Raw genomic sequence first — 6,285 nt, 5'->3', positions numbered from 1 at the left:
TAGGGGATTTCAATATTCCACTAACATCACTAGATAGATCCTCAAGAAAGAAAATTAACAAAGAAACAGCAGACTTATTGGAAACACTAGATCAACTCGATTTAATAGATATCTTCACAACGTTTCAACCTAAAGGAGCAGAATATACATTCTTTTCAAGTGCTCATGGTACATTCTCTAGCATAGACCACATATTAGGGCACAAAAGCAGTCTCCACAAATTTAAGAAGATTGAAATCATATCAAGCATCTTCTCCGATCACAATGGCATGAAACTAGAAATCAACCACAACAGAAAAACTGAAAAATACTCAAACACTTGGAAACTAAATAGCATGTTATTAAATAATGAATGGGTTAACAATGAAATCAAAGAAGAAATTTAAAAAATTCCTAGAAATGACTGATAATGAGCATACATCAACTCAAAATTTATGGGACACAGCAAAAGCAGTACTGAGAGGGAAGTTCATAGCATTACAGGCATACCTTAAGAAGCTAGAAAAGCTCAAATAAACAACTTAACTCTGCATCTAAAAGAACTAGAAAAAGAACAGCAAGTAAACCCCAGACATAGTAGAAAGAAGGAAATAATGAAGATCAGAGAGGAAATATAAGGTCTACCAGAAAGTTCTGTCCGTTTTTGGAATAAAACAAAGTACAAATTTTTCTTACCATCAATAAACTTTATGAAATAATATAATTGCCATTATTATTAAAGATTTTTTTTGCCAGTGTGAGGGCAATTTGTATATCCCATTTTTGAAAAATGTTGTATCTTTTGATGCAAAAAATTGAACCAGTGCTTGTTGGATATCTTCTTCATTTTTAAATTTTTTGCCCTTCAAAAAATTTTGTAAGGACAAAAAGAAGTGATAGTCGGAGGGTGCTAAGTCCAGGGAATATGGTGGATGCGACAGACATGCTTCTGTAGCATTTCTTCCTTGTTGAAATTAGTAAAAATTACAGTGGCATAAATGAACTTTATCAGTAGCCGTGGGTACACTATCGCTTCACACATAAGACTAACGTGAATCAACTTTGTTTTAGTTAATTTGCTGCAAATTATTTAAAACTTATGCAAGACAAATAAAACCTCTCCATTCAAGAAGAGCTACAAGCCCCAAGTTTGGATAAATATAAATAAAAACACACCCAGACACATTATAATAAAATTAGAAACCAACTCAAAATAGAAAGAATTAGAAGCATTCATAACATAAAGACAGAAAACCTGCAAAGGAACCAGACTTCAAGAGAAATGATTTAAAAAATGCTAATGGGATAATATGTTTAAATCACAGAGGGGAACGTGCTCGCTTCAGCAGCACATATAAGAATTATGGAGGGTAAGAAATGTATCAGTCTAGAATTCTAAATCTGGAAATAATATCTGTTGTTGTGAGTCGGGGGCGCAGAGAGAGAGATCAGCAGACGAAATCATCAAGGACTAGCAAAGGACCACCCCTCGCTCAGGCAAATGGCCCCGAGTTCACGCTGTGTCCTAATTTTATTCACAAGACTTCAAAAAGCTCATTTACTGAGAAATTGGCATAACATTAAGTGTAACTTTTACTTAAAGAAACGTGGAGTGCACCTGCAAGATAGCTTAGTAACAACATAATATCAGAAGGCATTAATTGCTATTGCTTCTATGGATCCCATAACATTCCTCTCCTTATCTTAAGGGATAACCTTGGAAAGTACAGAAATCATATGAGAATGTTTTACTGAGAAAAGCCCAGCAACTGCCTTCAGTCACATAGACCTGTTTCAGTGACCCGCCTTCAATCACAAAACAATTTTCTTGGCAAAACATTCTTTTCTTGTTGGCTGTGTTCCCATCCAAGGCCATGCAATGGATTATTCCACTACAAATATCCATCAAAACATGAAGGCAAAATAAACATACTTTCAGACAAACAAAAATAAAGAAATCACTAGCAGCAACCCACACTAAAAGAAATTCTATTTTAATTATTTGGGTAGAAATGAAATCATCACATAGACTGAAAGGTCTGACAAACAAGAAAAAGAATCAAATATGTAGGTAAACCTAAATAAATATTAATTGTATAAAATAACAATGACAATGGTCCTGTGTGAACAAGAACATGAAAATCATCAGGAAATAAAGGGAATCAAAGTATTCTAAGGCTCCTTAGAACCCTGAATCTGCTGTCCTGAAAGTTGAAAACAGACTAATTATACTGGCCTTCAGTAAATCAACAAAGCATACTGTAATCTCTACAGAAATTGTAAAACAAGCCAGTAAAGAGGAATATAAAAAATTAATCAAAAATAAGGCAAGGAAGCCTGACCAGGCAGTGGCACAGTGGCTAGAGCATCAGCCCGGGATGCTGAGGACCCAGGTTCGGTAACCCCAAAGTTGCCAACTTGAGTGTGGGGTCGCCAACTTGAGCATGGGACCATAGACATGATCCCATGGTCGCTGGCTTGAGCCCCAAGGTCATTGCTTGAGCAACAGGTCACTGGCTCAACGATAGCCTCCGCTCCCAGTGAAGTCAATACGAGAAAACAATCAATGAACAACTATGGTGCCACAATGAAGAATTGATGTTTCTCACCTCTCTCCATTTCTATCTGTCTGTCCCTGTCAGTTTCTCTTGTGCACGCATGTGCATAAAAAAAAATAAGGTAAGGAAGAAGAGAAAAATAAATATGAAAATAAGAGAACAAACTGAAAAATAAAAATCACATGACAAATTAACCCAAATGATTATTTACATTACCTGTAAAAAGACTATTTCTATTAAAAGATGAAGTTGACAGAATATATGTCAGAACTGGGTTCAGTGTATTGTTCTTTATATGCCATTTAGAGAAAGTTTTCAAGTCCTTTTTTAGTTATTATTAGTTCATCTTCCCCACAATATTGGAAATGAGTTAAAAATGTTCACTGGCAGGCACAACTTCTATCGTTTTGAATGTTTTGGTCAATGCAAGAGGAAGAAAAAAAATAAAAAGCATTAAGAATGGAAAAGAAAAAAACAAAGGTGTCATTATGAACAAATGACATGATTGTAAAGGGAGAAAACCCAAAAGCACACAAAAATTAACTAACAGGATGAAAAATTGTTTTAACAAGATTTCAAGATACAAAGTCAATATAAAAAAGAAGTAACTTTATATGTATATGCCAACAGTATGCAATTAGAAAATGAATAAACATTATGTTACTCACAATAGCATCAAAAAACATAAAATGCCTAGGAACATACTTAAGGAAGATAAGCAAGATCTTTATACAAAAATTTAAGAAACATTACCCAAAGAAACTGAATACTGCCTAGGACATATATCATCTTCATGAATTCAAACATTCAGGATTATGATACCATGTTCATGTAATAGAAGGTGGTATTGAAATGGTGAATATTATCTCCAGTGTATAAATCAACACAATTCCAATCACAATTCCAGCAGGAGTGTGTGTATATTGAGGTGGAGAACTGACAAGTTGAATCTAAAATCGAAATAGAAGTGTAAAAGGTTCAGAAAAGCCAAAACAATTTTGAAGAAGAAAATGATGAAGTACTAACACTAGTAGTAGCAGCAGCAGCCACAGCAGCAACAGTTCCATTAATGACATTTGGAGGACTTAAACTACCAGATAGCAAAACTTGTTGCAATGATTAAGACAGTGTGAAACAAAAAACGTAGCATATGTATATATGGTTTAGAACAAAAGTAACAGAAAAAAGCAGTGGGGAATCTTCATAATCTTGGTTTTGGCAACGCATTCTTAGATGCAAAATTAAAAGCACAAGCAATGAAGAAAAAAACAGATAAATTATATTTCATCAACATCTAAAACTTTTGTGCATGAGAGGATATTATCAAGAAAGTGTATCCATCAACAAAATGAAAAGTCAGCCCATCAAATGAAAGACAATATTTGCAAATCATGTATCTGATAAGGGGTTAATATACAAAATATATAAAGAACCCATACAGCTACTTCAATTGCAAAAGAAAATAAACAATCTGATTAAAAAATGGGCAGAGTATGTAAATAGACAAAGACAAACAGATGGCCAAGAGGTGCAAAAGAGTAATGATATAGAAAACTTGAAACACATGATTAACAAATACAACCTAAAAAAATATATGAAATATTGTATTTAGGAGGAAAAAGTAAAAGACACAGTTGAAGGACAAAGCCAAAGGAACAAGCAAACAGCGTTAAGACAGGGCTCTGGTCAGCTAAAACTAAGCCACAAACCATTAGAGATCAAATATACACAATTATCTTTTTTTTGAAAAGTTAAAAATTCCTTAACTTTTTATTCCTGGTACCACTACCACAACTTACAGGGCAATATAACTATTGTGATGAAAAGAAAAAGACAAAGCTACAACACATAAAAGATCTCAGGAATGTACATCTAATTGACACTACATCACATTAATCAATAGCTGCAGTTTGTGGCTATGACAGCCATAAACAAGAAGGGTGTTCTGTGTAAGCTGCGGTAACTTTTCTGACTATCGGTCATTGTTCCTTCTGTGACATATTTCTATTGTTCCTCTAACGCATTTGGGACGACTGTCTCAAAGTCACCTGCAGCTTTCCTGACAATTCCTCACTCTCCTGCTAAGAACTGTAGCCCTTCTCTGCTGAGTTTTTAGAACCTTCTACCACCATCTCCACCACTGCCACCACCAGATCCATACCCAGCACCATAGGGACTGCCTGAGCTTCTTCAACAAAACTGCCTTTTTTCATAGGTCCATAATTTGATTCCTGTTGTCCACTGTAATTTCCAAAATCATTATTGTTCCCACCACCACCACAGCTACCACCAAAATTCCCCCCTTCATTGTAACCATGATATTTTCCACCACTGCCACCATACCACTTCCTTGGTTTCCATACCCTGGTCCATCGCCATCAGCACAGCCTCCTCCACTACTATACCCAGGACTACCGCCAGAGTTGCCTCCATTACCTCCAATCAGGGGTCCCCAAACTTTTTACACAGAGGGCCAGTTCACTGTCCCTCAGACCGTTAGAGGGCCGCCACATACAGTGCTCCTCTCACTGACCACCAATGAAAGAGGTGGCCCTTCCGGAAGTGCGGTAGGGGGCCGGATAAATGGCCTCAGGGGGCTGCATGCGGCCCGCGGGCCGTAGTTTGGGGACGCCTGCTAGATCCACCATCACCTCCTCCATAACTAGCTCTGATGCCACCTTTACCACCATAGTGGCCTCCACCACACTTTCCACCACGACCAGTTATACCACCACTTCCTGAGTTTCCTCCACAACCCACAAAGTAGCCAGATCTACCTTCAAGGCCTCTTTGCAATTCAGCAGACCGCGTTTCTTGTTCTGAAAGTACGTTTCACTTCACAATTATGCCCACTCAAAATATTGTATTTCTGAACAATGTTATCAACTGTATCGCGATCATCAAATGTTAAAAAAGCAAATCCTCTTTCCCCCCCACTCTGCCTGTCTTCCTTAACCCCTCTAGTTTCAATCTTGCCGTACTTTTCAAAGTAGTCTCTCAAGTTGTATTCTTCTGTATCTTCTTTAATACCACCAACAGAAATGCCCTCACTGTCAGATTGGCACCAGCTTTCCAGAATCCTCTCCAGAAGCAGCTCTCACTCCCGCTGCCCGCCGCCAACCCCGAGCGGTCGGCGCCCCGCGCCACCGCTTCAACACGACCGGAAGTCACAGACCGGAGCCCGGGGACGCTTGGTGTGGGGGCTCTCCTCGCCACCCAGTCTGTGATTGTGCCCCCTGTCTCAAAATGTTCTCTTAAACTCTCATCTTTAGTTTCTAAGCTCAGGCAGCCAATACGCAGCTTTCTCAACTGCTCTGGTTCCTGCGGTCAAGGCCTCCTCCCCTCATGGCGGCCGCTATGGCGGAGCCAGGCTAGGCGACCCGGCAGCGGTTCCACCTCGGTTTTGTGACCCGACTCGCCTCTCCCAGCTCAATATGTGTGTACAATTATCTGGACTGTTATACCCACAAGCTATTTTTCATAACCAATTAGTTTAAAAGTATTAATAGCATTAAAATATGTGAAGAACAAAGATTGATATGAAATGTGGTATTCAGCTACACTTTTCAAGAATTAGAACTATTTTAAGAGGAGAAATTTTATCCCATATTTCCTTTAATTCTCCAAAGAACCTAGTACAGTGCTAAGCATACAGTAGACACAAAATCGACTGCTGACTTGAAGGGAGGTATGCCATGCCTGCCCCACGGCAGGTGACGAATGTATCTTCTTCATGTCCTTTCTCTTG

Source organism: Saccopteryx bilineata, chromosome 3 (genome assembly GCF_036850765.1).
Source record: "Saccopteryx bilineata isolate mSacBil1 chromosome 3, mSacBil1_pri_phased_curated, whole genome shotgun sequence".
NCBI lineage: Eukaryota > Metazoa > Chordata > Mammalia > Chiroptera > Emballonuridae > Saccopteryx > Saccopteryx bilineata.
Note: the sequence above shows the minus strand (reverse complement) of the source record.